Source organism: Carcharhinus amblyrhynchos, chromosome 27 (assembly GCF_965287045.1).
Source record: "Carcharhinus amblyrhynchos chromosome 27, sCarAmb.v2.hapA, whole genome shotgun sequence".
Classification (NCBI taxonomy): domain Eukaryota; kingdom Metazoa; phylum Chordata; class Chondrichthyes; order Carcharhiniformes; family Carcharhinidae; genus Carcharhinus; species Carcharhinus amblyrhynchos.
Genome location: NC_137350.1, coordinates 21269640 through 21285803, shown reverse-complemented (window position 1 = coordinate 21285803; position 16164 = coordinate 21269640). Strand labels below are relative to the sequence as shown.

The 16164-nt window shown below is 42.5% G+C and overlaps 1 pseudogene; it reads right to left on the bottom strand.

Moving 5' to 3' along the window:
- Positions 1 to 1204: 1204 nt before the first annotated feature.
- LOC145359012 (beta-1,4 N-acetylgalactosaminyltransferase 2-like) lies at positions 1205 to 15826 on the bottom strand (annotated as a pseudogene).
- Between the last annotated feature and the right edge of the window lie 338 nt (positions 15827 to 16164).

Genomic DNA, 16164 nt, shown 5'->3' with positions numbered 1-16164 from the left:
CTGAAGGAAATCTGCATCTTGCCTCATGCCCACATATCCATCCTTGGCATATTCCAACATTCTGGTGAAACCCTCAGGACTCAACATCGAGTTTAACAACTTTTTTATATTCAACTAAAATTTTTTATATTCCAAACGTTTTTATTCCTACGCAAACCCCATCCCACTGAGTCATCTGTCGCTTGTTACGTCTTTATTGCAATTTCTCTAAGTGCTATACTGTTCCAGCTGATCCACCCCCTCTTATACAGTATATAATCCAACATACTTTCTCTCTCGTTCTGATGAAGAGTCATACGGACTCGAAACATTTGCCATAATTCTACCACCTTGCCGGATTCGGAGTGGGGAGAAGTGGACAACAGAAATGTCCATTGTCCTCAGGTGGGAATTTCTGGTGTTGCTCAAGCAAGCCGTAAAATCCCACCCAAAATTCTGTTTCCTGTCCCTGCAGTTGCTGCCAGACCTGCTATGTTTTTTTTCAGCTGCTTTTTTGGATTCCAGCATCCGCAGTATTTTGCTTTTATTGTAGTCAAAGTGAATATTAGTTGCAATGAATGGATTTTGTGAAAAAAAGCATTGCATATTGAAATTAAAGATCTGAAGAGCCCAATCCTAATACAGTGGCTGATTCCATGCGGGAACAATAACTATTTAAAAAGCTAATTCCAGTTATTCAAAACCTGATATGGAGGAAGAAGTAATGACATCTAATTCTAAACATCTTATTGCATTAATAATGACAGAACTATGTGTTGTTTTACTTTGTCCAGATTTGGTTGTTGCTAAGTCGCACCATAGATTTATTTACACAAAATCACAATGAAATGCCCTTAATTTGGAGCCTTTTTACAGGAGAACAGGAGACAGCATCATAACATTTGAACTTATATGGTATATCTGATTTTTAGATCATTAATTTCAGCAACTGAAGAATTGTGAAGGTTGTATGTTGGATGTGCAGACCCCCTGATCCGATTTTCTGTTTCATCCTCCTTCGTGTGTGTTTGCTTTGACAGTTGAGTCTCTGAAAACTTTCTGAAATTTGCAGAGTTTGTGCTGGCATTTGTTAGAACACACTGTTCTCAGTTTTGGTCACCATGCCACAATAAATTCAATTGAACGACTTCCATCTCTAGGAATGGGCAATGCATGCAGCCAGATTTTAAAGTTTATTTGTTCCCTTGTCACAAGTAAGGCTTACTTACATTAACACTGCAATGAACTTCCTGTTAACAAATGGCAAAAAGTTGAATTACAGAAAACAGTAACAAAACCAATCCCATATGTAAAATGGATATGCTATGATATAAAGAACTGTGAAGTTTAAAATTTAACATAATAAAGGAAAGTATAGGATCTAATCAAAATATATTTAGAAATGAATGGTATATGGATTCCCATTGATAATGCTGGAATCTTGTTACAATGAAGCACAAGCTTTTGTCTGTTACTAAATGGGGAAAGATTAGAGAATTATTCTTAAGTATGTAAGAACTGGTTTAATCCGGTGTAAGGGGGGGAATCACGTGGCTGTAAGTTTTGTGAATAAACTTGTGTTAAGGAAAATACTGGCTCCAGAATCACCCTTTATTCAATATATGAATAGTGACTTTAACATGTTCCCCGGAAGGGGGCTCTCTTCAACTTGCTTTGGTCTCCAATTGAGCGGCACAGTGGCAAGTGGTTAGCATTGCTTCCTCACGGCGCCAGGGACCCAGGTTTGATTCCCGGCTTGGGCCACTGTCTGTGTGGAGTTTGCATATTCTCCCCGTGTGTGTGTGGGTTTCCTCCAGGTGCTCAGGTTTCGTCCCACAATCCACGAAGATATGTGGGTGAAGTGGATTGGCCATGCTAAATTGTCTCTTGGTGTTGGGGGGACTAGCTTGGGTAAAGGCATGGGGTTATGGGGATCGGGCCTGGGTGGGATTGTGGTCGGTATAAACTTGATGAACCGAATGGCTTCCTTCTGCACTATGGGATTCTATGATTCTTAACAAGCGATTAATGTTGGTACTGAGTAATAGTCATTTTGCAATGATAGCACACTTCTAGTATACATGCACATTTAGAAAGATAAGCTTTGATAGGCTAAATGACATTTCCTTATTCCTGATTTACTTTAATTCCTTTGAAGTATACTATTGCATACGAATCCAGAAGGCAATTTTGATGATATTGAACCTGCTAACTTCAAAATTTCCCTTTAAAATAAAATTTGTTTTGTAGTTAAAACAAAAGCGTGGTTTCTACCTGCAGTTGGTTCAGTGAATCATGATCAACAGGTGAAGAAGCAAGATTAATATTTTTACTGCTTTGACTTGCACCATGAGAAGCTAAACTTGATTGTGTGGGCCGTTGCCCAAGTGCTCAATCCTGTTTTCAAATAAAAATGATTACTTCGAACAACTTCACTCATATACAAAGGGGGAAATCTTCAATAGGTGGTGAAATGTAAAGACAATCTAGTCCTTCAGTGTTTGTAGTGGGTGTAACATTTAAGCCAATTTTTGAAATGAACCAAAGCAAGGTGGGATTTGAATTGGCTCCTATTTGCATGTCTAAAAGTTGCATATCTCCTTTCAACTGCCTTCAGTGATTCCTGCCTTTGTTTTTCTTTCTTCTGGTGAACTATATGGACATCATTGCACGATCCCACAAGCAAACTACCAAGGCCGTCAATGAAAAACTCTGGGAATGTTTCAAAAGAAATTTTTGTAATTAGCATTACTTTATCTCGACCTCTGACTTTTTTTCTGCTACAATGGAGGACAGGAAAAGATAATCCATCCAAAGTGGGTGGCAGCTTCCCCCACAGCAGAAGTAAGCCCCAGCCTCCCAGCACACTAGAGAAAGACCAGATTACATCTCACATGTCCAGCCATCATTCGTTCACCTGCACCCTCCAGCAACCAGGAGACGCTCACCTCAGTGGGTAATATATCTAGTTTAGGTTTGGGTTCACAGAGGATCACCTTACAGAGGGATGTCCATGCACGAGGAGGCAGTGACGGCCAAGATCTCTGGCACTCAATTAAATCCTGGAGAGGAGTTCCCTCCTAACTCTGAGTCAGATGTCAAAATCCTGGAAGGTCCTGGAGACGCAGGGGAACATCATATCACAGGCCCTCAATACAGTGGCAGGAGAGACGGAGAAATATATAAGCATTCTCACTGGTGTTGTGGCTCTGGAATGTGAATACGTGAAAGTTTCCATGCGGAAGATGGTGGAGGCCATGGAGATCCAGCAGAACACAGTTCCTGATATGTGCTTAGACCTGTAAACCATCACTCTAGCCAGAGTGCACCTCTACAGGGGCTATACTAAACAGGATGGGGGTCCCTTAACATCTCTCCAGGTGTCCTTTCTCCTCAAAGAGTCAGGACTGGCCCTCAGGCACCCAAAGGGAGGAGGACTGTCAGGTGATACCTAGGAGGCATTCACCCAGAACAATACACAGCTTTCCCAATCCCCTCTGCCTGGGACCCCGTCTGCTTCTGAGTTCTGGGAGAACGGGCCTGCACCTCAGCAGGAAACCCCAAAGCAGTGCAGAGACCTCCAAGTCTTAAATTTCCAGACAATGCCCGCCAAAGTCATCACAGACAAGAGGGCATAGTAACCAGCAGACTGCTTCCAATTCAAATTAAGAAATTTTGAATTCACATTGGTGATGCAATGTTGAATCATTGTATATAGTTTTGACAACTTGTAACTGTATGTCAGCTTGCACTGGTTGGAAGTTTCCTGGGTTCATTCTCACTGCCAGTTGTTTTAATGATTATGTGCGTTCCATGCTGCCAGAGGGAAAAAGGGTGAGTCTTCCTCCCACTAGTGCATGAAGACATTCCTCTTTGACAAGGCTGATGACAGCCATGTTCTAGACGCATCCCACTCACACTACTACACTAGCCTCCGCTGCCTTTGGGGCTTTATGGAGAGACCGTGTCATAGTGGAAAGGTTAACCAGATGAGCCCTTGTCGGGCAGTTCCTTTCCCTCGGGAAAAAGAAGGCTTGCAGCAGTAAATTGGTTGTTTGTTTGGATCTACCAATGAATACTCCCATCAGGGGCCCCCTGGGGGTAGAGGGTGTGATCAAACCCGTCGACCAAGGCAAGACTGGGAGATCCCACATCAGTCAATGGCAGGCTGCCTCTGCCACCCCAAAACAAGCCACGGGTGCAGAGAATCCCGCCCAGAGAATCTAGTGAGCTGTGCTTTACTAGGATAACTAGGTGCATCCATAGACAAAAATTGATCAAAGCTGGTTAGTCACCAGAATTAGTGCAAACGTATAATTACAGGAGTGAGATTACCTGGATGAGCGACCCTTGACAATCGTGGGTCAAATCCAACACTCCATACCTTTTGTGTCCTGGCCAGAAAAAAGTTCACCACAAGGCTGGTTACCACGCAGCGTGGAAACCCATCCAGTGTGTGGAAACTACCAAACTGGGAAAATAGGCAGTCCCCATCATCACTTCCTTTCTCATGCCACAACTGAAACTGGAATCGACTGCCACTCACAGAGGCGCCAACCTACAGAAAATAACATTCATTAGTATTTGGTGTTTGAAAAAATGGCACATATGCAATGAGGTTGATTTGAAGATATTAATTTAATTATAGTCTAGATATTATGGTGCGATTATACTGTATGTTTTGCGATTTTTAATAGTGGCTCTTATTTAAAATAAGAAGGTTAATGTTTGCATTAAAATAGCAGACAAAATAATTTTATAAAAGCTTGTAAGCATTCATATATTGGGTGGCACAGTGGTTAGTTAGAACAGCTGCCTCACAGCACCAGGGAACTGGGTTCAATTCCGACCTTGGGTGACTGTCTGTGCACTTTATAACAAGTGCTTTTATTTGAGATTTTATAGATGACATTGTTGACCATTTTAATTTTAAAATTGAATTGTGTATATAAGCATGTGTTCTGCTTTACATTCCTCTATTTTTTGGTAAAATTAACAAGGGCAAAGGATTTTGTACGGCTAAAAGTAAAGTTATTTATGACTCAGCTAATCGGAATCTGCTTGGTTGTTCTTGAAATTTAAGGCAGAAGTAGAAAACATAACCTGAAAAGCACTGCAATAACAATGATCGGACAGGGCCTCCTCTGCACTGTGGGATCCCATGATTCTATGGATACAGTGTTGGTCGCGAAAACAAGGTTTTCAGAAAAGTCTTATCATCGAAGTCATGAACATTTAACAAAAATGATGGCGCTTGACCGAAACAACAACACCCTTTGTGTCACAAAGTTTGAATGGTACTAAGCTCAGAAAATCCCTCGATAACCAGTTCTGAATCGGCAAGATTGTCTATCACCCTGTCCAGAATAATCAAAAGTCCAACTAAATTCAACACTTAAGATGCAGGATGGAAAGGTACTGATGTAACCCCAAACCTTACATTGTCTTGGTCTTTATTGCAATACTTAAAGTACACAATGTACATGTAATTCTGTGCCTGTACTGTAGGAATGAATATTGATTTGTAATTTTTATATAATTTTAATTTAACATTACTTTTTTATTATAATACTACTTTTTTAATATATCCACGATACATTCCCCTGTAACCTAATAAATTTCATAAGAACATAAGAACTAAGAGCAGGAGTAGGCAATTCAACCCCTCGAACCCACTCCACCATTCATTACGATCATTGTTGATCTTGTCATGGCCTCAACTCCATTTTCCTGTCTGTTCACCATAACTGTTCAACACATTTCTAAGAATCTATCTACCTCCTCCTTAAATTTACTCCGTGTCCTGACATCCACCACATTCTGATGTGGTGCATTCCACAGATTCACCATCCTTTGAGAGAAGTAATTTTTCCTATTTTCTGTTGTATATCTTCTTCTCCTAATCCTGAAACTATGGTCTCTCATCCTAGATTGCCCCACAAGAGAAAATATCCTCTCTGCGACTAACCCTGTCAATCCCCTTTAGCATCTTATATAGCTCACTTAGATCTCCTCTCATTCTTCTAAACTCTAGAGTGTTTAGGCCTAAACTGTCCAATCTCTCTTCATATGACAAACCACTCATCCCTGGAATCAATCTGGTGAAACTTCTCTGAACCGCCTCCTATGCAACTACATCCCTCCTTAAGTAAGGGGACCAATTGCTTTGTCTATTTTCTTACTCCTTTAGTTTGCTTCTGTATTGCGTTTACACATTAAATATTCAAGATATTTATCCAGGCAGTGCGAGACTTTGGTTACGCTTAATTCTTTAATATAGGCTAGAAACTATGAATGGAACTAGGGTGACGTGAACTTAATTTCAGTTTACATTATCCACGTTGCGCATCACAACTTCCAAAAAAAAGTCTTGTACTTTTGCAAATGGCATTGTGTATTGTTCGATGTGGGGTCCTTCAATTTTTTCAGGAATTTTGCTATCATCTGCAATGATTATTGTAATGTTTGGATAAAATTTATGGATGCTATTGATTAAGATCTGAAGCTTATGATATCTCAAGAATGTTTTTGTCACAATGGTAACCAAGGAGTTGATGTAATTGTCTGCAAAAAGGATGAAAGAAAACTGAAATTAGTTGCGGCAACTAATTGCTTCGACTGCTGATCAAATGTTGTCTCAAGAAGGCCAGTTAGAAATCTAACGGAATGATTGAAATTATTTGATATTCATTACAAACCAGCTCTGTACCTATTGCCAGCAGAGGTAATTTAAATTCCGCCTTAAAAATTTAGCTAATGTTCAGCTTTTCTCACTAATCTTCTTTTTGTAACCTCAATTCCAATTCATTTTACCTGGTCCGGGATCAAATAACCGTGGCATTGGGGGTTGTCTGATGGTGATTGGAAAAATGGCAGTATGTTCTTCAAACTGAAAGTGCAATTTTATGGAAAAGAAACAAAGAATAACAGTTGAATGAATTGAATAGAATAAATGTACAAATGCATAAATCCACCATTTATTCCTCAGGATTATTTACAGGAATGATGTACATCCACCCTGGAGTGGATGTCCTTAATTGTTAATAAGAAAAACCCAATACAGTTACTTCATGCAGTTTAATGCCCCCTTCTCCAGCCACTGGGTCAGGCTCTCGGCTGCTTGGTCATTTACCCTCCATTTCAGTATCATTTCTTTTCCTCTTACTTCATTTGTGGTCTGGTACCTCTTTCCTATCTCTTACCAGTTCAACCTTACCCACAACTGTAAGCTGCCAAAGGACTGAAGTATCTTTTGAGCTTTTCTAAGGAGCCACAGGAACCTTTGAATCTTGTCCGGTCAATTTCCTTCACGTGGCTGTATCTCTGGCGTGTGGTGGCACAGTGGTTATCACTGCTACCTCACAGCGCCAGGGACCCGAATTCAACTCCAGCCTCAGGTCGCTATCTGTGCGGAGTTTGCACATTCTCCCCATGTATGTGTGTGTTTCCCCTGGGGTGCTCCGGTTTCGTCCCACAGTCTAAAGATGTGTGGGTGAGTTTGATTGGCCATGCTAAATTGACCCTATTGTTAAGGGGATTATCAGGGTAAATATGTGGGGTTACGGGAATAGAGGCTGGGTGGGATTGTGGTCAGTACAGACTTAATGGGCCAAATGGCCTCCTTCTGCACTGTAAGGATTCTATGAAAATTTTACGTGCCAGGATTTTCTGGTATCCTTAGTCTTGTTCCTGAATTAGGCAAACCGGTGCTTTGGAAGCTGCAAATAATAATGGGAATAAGCTGATTCAGAGAGTGGGCAGCTCACACACTACAGGTCTGACCGCCCATGTACTAGGACTTGGTAGCATTTGCCAGATACACAAACCCTAATTCTGGAGACAGAATTATTTTAAGAACAAAGAACAAAGAACAACACAGCACGGGAAACAGGCCCTTCGGCCCAACGAGCCCGCGCCGCCGTCCTACTATCTCAGTGACCTATTCATGATTTTAGTCTACGCCTAACGTGCGAGGATTTAAGGGCAACATAGGAAGTGTTGTGCTTACCCAGATCAACAGCATCATTCTGATACCTTATGCTTGTATACGTAACATGTTTGAGTATATCATTGACCATTTCCAAACTTGAGCTGATTATTGTTAATTTTTTTTTGCCTGTTCCACTTAACACACCTTCAGGAGTTTCAATAATTGTGTTGAACACACCTTGTGATGCTTTCAGTTCGACCTTACTCTAAGAAATAAATAATATAATGTTAGTACAAATAACTTCATATTCTACCAAACCTTTGGTGAACTTCTGTAATATAAGTACAACAGATAGAGTTTAAAAATACATTTCTAATTAAATTGTGCTGACAGGATAAGTAGTCAGTACGTCAAAGACTGGTGTTCAATCAGGTTGTACATACCATATAGTTCTCTCTTTGGGTGACATGTATCCCTAAACCTAGAGCCAGGGACATTTTGAAAGATTAATTTCTTTGCGGCGAAAAATAAAGCTGTCTGTTTTCAATTCTATTCACTGGAAAAGAAAATAAATGTACAGACCTGGGATAAGAATAGAATATAGTGGCATGACCTCAACACCTTGAATAGGATGTGTTGTGCAATGATTACTTTTTTCACAAAGAACAAAGAAGAACAAAGAACAACCCAGCACGGGAAACAGGCCCTTCGGCCCAAAGAGCCCGTGCCGCCGCATCACCCTACACCTATTCTACCCTGCATGTCTACGAATGGAACCCTACTCAGTCAGATTCAGGGAAGAAATAGTGTCAATTTGGTAAAAACCGATTAGCCTAAGAGCACATCTTTGGGTGTGGGAGGAAACCGGAGCGCTCAGAGGAAACCCACGCAACCACAGGGAGAATGCGCAAACTTCCACAGACACAGGCCCAAATCCATGTATCTGCACAGCCAGCAGTGCTAGTCACTGAGCTGTTGCGGCGCCCGTCTACCGGTCCAGGATCAAGCACACACACCGACATGAAGTACTAGGCCACTCCTGGACTTCCAAGAGCAGCCCACGCACGACCCGCCGTGTGCATGCCCCTCGCTTGACACGAGGTGGACCTCCACCTGTGGAATAAAGACAAAAAATATTAATCTTACAGCCTGCCCTTCTGGTGTCTCCCGAGGTTTAACCCTATTTAATAGCCCCTACCATATCCCTCCATCCTCGTTTCACTCATGTGCCTATCTAACTGCATCTTAAACGAGTCCAACGTTCTTGCCTCCACCACCCTACTCGGTAGTGCGTTCCAGACCCCCACAACTCTCTGCGTAAAGAACCTTCCTCTCATATCCAAATTATACCTCTCCCCCCTCACCCTTAAATGATGACCTCTCGTGTTCGTACCCAGTCTAGGGAGCAGTCTCTCACTATTAACTCTATCTATTCCCTTCAGTATCTTATATACTTCTATCATGTCCCCTCTCAATCTCCGTCTTTCCAAGGAGAATAGCCCCAGTTTCTTCAATCTCTCCTCGTAACCCAGTCCCCCCATGCCAGGCAACATCCTGGTAAACCTCCTCTGCACCCTTTCCAGAGCCTCCACGTCCTTCCGGTAGTAAGGTGACCAGAACTGGACGCAGTACTCCAAATGCGGTCTAACCAACGTTCTGTACAACTGAAGCATTAGATGGCAGCTTTTATACTCTATGCCCCTTCCTATAAAGGCTAACATCCCATAAGCCTTCCTAACAACCTTCTCCACTTGTGACGCAACTTTCATGGATTTGTGAACCTGCACTCCCAGGTCCCTCTGTACGTCTATACTCCTAATCGGCCTACCTTTTATCACATAGCTCCTCTCTGCATTATTCCGTCCAAAACGCATCACCTCGCATTTGTCAGGATTAAATGCCATCTGCCACCTATCTGCCCACTGCACCAACCTATCTATATCCTGTTGTATCACCTGACAATCCAGTTCCGTACCCGCCAACCCTGCCATCTTGGTGTCATCAGCAAACTTGCTGATCACACCACCTACGCCCTCTTCCAAGTCATTTATGTAGACTACAAAGAGGAGAGGTCCCAGTACTGAGCCCTGCGGCACACCACTGGTCACTGGCCTCCAGCCCGACAAGGTCCCCTCCACAACTACCCTCTGTCTCCTATTTCCCAGCCAGTTCTCAATCCACCTAGCTACCTGGCCTCGTATCCCATGCGCCTTCACCTTTTCTACCAGCCTACCGTGAGGGACTTTGTCAAACGCCTTACTGAAATCCATATAGATGACATCAACGGCTCTCCCATCGTCAACCGTTTTTGTCACCTCCTCAAAGAATTCCACCAGATTCGTAAGGCAAGACCTCCCTCTAACAAAGCCATGTTGCATATCCCTAATCAGATCGTAACGCTCCAAATGCTCATACATCCTACCCCTAAGTATTTTTTCCATTAACTTCCCTACCACCGACGTCAAACTCACCGGTCTATAATTCCCAGGGTTATCCCTACTACCTTTTTTGAACAACGGGACCACATTTGCTACCCTCCAGTCTTCTGGGACCTCACCTGTGTCCAAAGAAGAGACAAAGATGTGCGCCAGAGGCCCAGCAATTTCATCTTTCGCCTCCCTAAGCAGCCTGGGATAAATACCATCAGGCCCCGGAGCTTTATCCGTCCTTACGCTACCTAAAAGCCCTAGCACTTCCTCTCTCGTAATAACTATATCCTGCAACTGAACCTCCGCTCCCTCCAAGAGACCGCACGATTCCGAACCCCTCTCCTTCGTGAATACCGACGCAAAGTATTCATTCAGGAGCTCCCCCATTCCCTCCGACTCAATACACAACTCTCCACTCTTGTCCCTAAGAGGACCAATTTTCCCTCTAACTACTCTCTTGCCTCTAATATAGGAATAAAATGCCTTTGGATTTTCCTTAATCCTACCAGCCAAAGCCATCTCATGCCCTCTCTTCGCCCTTCTAATTCCCCTTTTTAGCTCCCTCCTACTCTCTCTATATTCCTCCAGCGCACTCTCCGTACCCATTTGTTTTGACCTAACATACGCCTCCCTCTTCTTCCTGATCAAGTCTTCAATATCCCCTGTAATCCACGGCTCTCTAATCCTACCTTTCCCATCCTTTCGCTTAACCGGAACATACCTTCCCTGCAACCATTTCATTTTGTCCCTAAAATTCACGGTTGATTCACTCCTGTGTAGATAGAAACAAGCATTGTGCTAAGAACAACACAACACTGAACAAACTTTTAAAAAAAAATTCTCTACCATTATTAATAAAATGCTGAAAATCTGCATTTTCCAGTTGAAGTCACACTGACACTATAACTAAAATTGCAGCTGGTGAAAATCTACAGTGAAGGATGAGAAATAAATCAAATTTGCAGAGAGATACCCCGCTCACTAATCTTTTCATAAAAGAAATGGTACTATGGCTTCCAAGACCAGTGGTTAACACTGCTGCCGGACAGCGCCAGGGACCCACGTTTGATTCCCAGCTTGGATCATGTCTGTGCGGAGTCTGCACATTCTCTCCATGTCTGTGTGGGTTTCCATCGGATGCTCCAGTTTCCTCCCACAGTCCGAAAGGTGTGCTGGTTACCATGCTAAATTCTACTTCAGTGCATCTGAACAGGTGCTGGAGGTGGCGACTAGGGGATTTCCACAGTAACTTCATCGCAGTGTTAATGTAGGCCTACTTGTGACACGAGTAAATAAACTTTAAAAACTTTAAACTTGATCAAGGTTGTCCTCAGGTCCTTGGAAGCCAATTGTGCAGGAGGGGCAAAAATCAGATTGCCAAAAGATTTGGGGAATGTGAGAACTAAGAATTCTTTACAGGTATTCCCAAATAAATGATTGTTTTACACAACTGAAACAAAATACAATATGTACAAAGAAGGTTGGGAAAAGATATAAGACCTGTCAAGCCCATCTAATGCACATATTGCAACTGTGTACTCAACTTCTCATTATTCCAGGGGAGGCAAGGGCCTAGTGCTTTTATCACTAGACTATTAATCAAGAAACTCAGCTAATGTTCTGGGTTCGAATCCCGCCATGACAGATGTTGGAATTTGAATTCAATGGAAAAATATCTGGAATTAATAATCTACTGATGACTATGAAGCCATTGTCTGAAAAACCCATCTGACTTGCTAATGTCCTTTAGGGATGGAAATCTGCCATCCTTACCTGGTCTGGCCTATATGTGACTCCAGAACCACAGCAATGTGATTGACTCTCAAATGCCCTCAGGCAATTAGGGATGGGTAATAAATGTTGGCTAGCTAATAATGCCCATGTCCTATGAATGAATTAAAAAAAATGTAATCCAGCAGAAGTCAGAAAGCAGAGAAAGAAATAATAAACCTCTGGAAAATTTCTCTTGAATTCCCAAAGTGCTGGAGAATCTAGAGCAAACAAGGCAGAAAACAGAAATATAGACTGGAATTCTCCAATGTCCCACCGCCTGCGAGAATTTGGCGCCCAGCCAAATTTCCATTCACTGCAGCGGGACTGGAAAATCCCAGTCATGGGTGAGGTGGGAGAATTCCAGCCGTACTCTTGGAACAGCTTATGTTAAATAAACATTAATTGTATCTAAGTGGTATGCATTAACTGTGGATTCATTGACACAGACTAAAATTGTGGGTGTTTGGATTAGACAATAAATGCATGCAACATGTAATTCTGTAACTATGTATAAACATGTGGAAAGATTGGCTCCAGTTCTGTCCTTAACTCTCTGCCTTTTTGGAGTAGAACAGTTTAGTTTACCGACTGTACAGGGAGGTGGTCACGTGCAATGGAAAGTGGTTGATTACCATCTAAGAAGAAGATCCTTTTATAACAATCTGAGAGGGATGAGGTTGGTAAAGCAGAGAAAACAAAATCTGTATAATGTGATGCTTACATCTTTTTAAGAACTTTAAATCATCTCTGCTCTCAGCCAATATTTCAGGAAAGTAAGCTTTTCTTAACACTTAACTCAGAATCTGAAGAGTATCTATGAATATGTATTAGTACTAGAACTATAGAATCCATACAGTGCAGAAGGAAGCCATCCAGCCCATCAAACCTGCACTGAAGCTCCTGTTTCCATGCTGTAGACCTCTATGATTATGTCTAAGACAGTAACACAGCTTGGATCACTTCCCCAGTTAATGTTCAAGTTCAGATATTCCTATTGAAATGTAATATATGCAGGAACTGAATGGGCAGTGACTTTAACAGATTCCTCGACAGATCTTCTCAATTACCCAAGTTTGTTCACCCTGTTGTAGGAAATCTTTTTGCGACCACTCCAAAAGCCTACTCCTTTCCCGGAATGAGCTGCAGAAAGCAGAGAAAGATGAATGATGCAGCAAGGGTTGTCATTTTTAAATGGCCTCTTTTTGTGTTGTTCGTATTGTAGTCTTCTTTTCTTGACTGACAAAATATCTTTCTGAATAAAACTTTTTTTCAAAATCATGCAAAACCAGTTCTGGTTCCAAAGCTCTACAGCTGCATTCATTATCACCATACGTCCTGTAAAACTCGGAAACATTTAAAATTGAGATTAGCTAGTTCAATAGACCCTGGGAAGAATATTGATGTTCTTCCTAAATGCACCAAGCGCACTTAGACTATACAACTTAACAACAATATGGCACAGTGACTGCTGCCTCACAGGGCCAGGGACCCGGGTTCAATTCTGTTTTGGGTGGCTGTCCGTGTGGAGTTTGCACGTTCTCCCTGTGTCTGTTTGGGTTTCCTCTGGATGCTCTGGTTTCCTCCCACAGTCTGAAAAATGTGCTGGCTAGATGCATTGGCCATGCTAAATTATCTCTTTACGTCTCAAGATATGTAGGTTAGGTGGATTAGCGGGGTAAGTGCATGTGGTCACAGGGATAGGAAGTGGGGGGGAGGTGGGTCTGGGTAAGACACTCTGTTGGAGAGTCGGTGCAATCTCAATGGGCCGAATGGCAGTGAGACACATCCTTTTCTGATATGTAGATGCTCCTTGTTAATTTTAGCCTTCTGGCAACAACAAATTGCATTTTCCTGGGCAAAGGCAACCCCTTCTGCACTGTAGAGAATCTGTGAAAAAGTCTAATGATAGCCATGATTTCATCGTCAATTGTCATATGAACCATCACTTTAATTGCCATCCTTTAGCGAGGGAAATCTGCCATCTTCACCCACACCCGGTGCAATGAAGAAAATCAGGACTATCATTTGAATATTCTAAAACAGAATGACAAGGAGCTATAAATATTACAGGTAACAAAGCTTACCAGTTCCCTCCATATGGAGACAGAAATGTTAGCTTCTCCCATGGCGCGAGGTTTCAGTGCAGGTAAGTAGTAGGATTGTTCATTTTCCTAATGGGGCGTAAATTCCTCGATGCAATAAAGACCCTGCTGATGATGACACTTATCAAAAATGCTTCCAATCCAGCAAACATGAAGATCAGGCAGCAAGTCTTACACTGCATTCTGAAAAAGATTGCGTGTAATGTGAATTAAATTCGCAACTTAATCAGATTGAGATCACGTCATTTTGAATATGTGCAATGTAAGGCCACCTGATAATTCAGTATGTTAATATACTGTGTGAGAAACTAATCATATTGATCAATAGGATTCAGATAGGATCCTGCAGTTAGTTGACTACTGGCTTATTTCTTTATTAGTGTCACAAGTAGGCTTATATTAATACTGCAATAAAGTTATTGTGAAAATCCTCTAGGTGCCACACTCCGGTGCCTATTCGGGTACACTGAGGGAGAATTTAGCATGGCCAATGCACCTAACCAGCACATCTTTTGGACTGTGGGAGGAAACCAGAGCACCCAGAGGAAACCTGTGCAGACATGGGGAGAATGTGCAGACTCCACACAGTCAGTGACTCAAGCCAGGAGTTGAACCAGGGTTCCTCGCGCAGTGAGGCAGCAGTGCTAACACTGTGCCACCGTGCCGCCCATAGCCAAGTTCAAGTTAAGTCTGAATGTATCTCTGATCTTGATAGAGGATAGAATGCTTGGCCCAGTCGTTAGCGCAATTTGCTACAAAAACAGAAAATGCTGGAAAATCTCAGCAGGTCTGACAGCATCTATTGAGAGAGATGGACAATGGCTGCACAGTATTTTGCCTGTAGTTAAATGCAATTTGCTATTGCCAGAAGGCTAGGATTACCAAAAGAGTGTCTGGGGTTGCAATTTTACTGCCCCGCCCACCTTTGGAATTGGAGCGGGTGAGGGGTGGACAATGTTGACCTTGCGTGGGATTTTACAGTTTCAGGATGGACGAACAAAGCTGTAAAACCCCACCCAACAAACCAGAAAAGGATGGGGACTATTCTCCCATCCTGCTGCACTAATGTTTGAGTGCAGCGGGTCGGGAAATTTAGGCGGTGCCTGATGTGCGGGATCCGTGCGGAATCCAGGCATCTGGTCCCGAGTTTGTCCCCCAGTGCTGGATCTCTGGCACCATCGGCTCCAAACAGGAACAGAACAGTCTTGCCTGGTGACTCATTCTAATCAGTATTCTGTAAACTGAGTGAGTGTCTTTATACACCCTGTTTGTGATCAGAACTCCCCACTCACCTGACGAAAGGGCAGAGCCCCGAAAGCTAGTGACATTTGCTATCAAATAAACCTGTTGGGCTTTAACCTGTTTTTTTTACTGTGTTTACCCCAGCCCAGCACCGGCATCTCCACATCAGACTTAGTGAAGCAGGTCTATTTGGAAAGTGGTTGCTCCATATAATTCTCGTGGTGCTAGATTTGATCCATATCTTGATCATAAAGGATGCCTAACTCCATCTACCTCATTAATAGAACTGACAGGCATTCCTCATAATGATTTTATTCATGGTAAGCATTCCATTGAATATTGGCATCCCTTTACCTAGCCACTGTGAACATGTACGCTAATGAGTTTGCAGCCTCCAGCTCTAACTCTCATGCTGCATCAATCTCCATGCCTTGGGCCACTTGTGATCTCAGCCTTCTTGGAGAACACCATCCAACAAATCTCACTGTGAATGAGATCCATCTTTCTCGGTCATTATTCATGAGCATTCTTTGCATGTAGCTTGATGCTGACAGTATTTACCACATGGAGTCATACAGAAATACAGCATGGAAACAGGCCCTTCAGCCCAACTAGTCAATGCTGACCAGGTTTCCTAAACTGAACTAACCCCATTTGTCTGTGTTTAGGCCATATCCCTCTAAACTTTTCCCATCCATGTCTTTTAAAT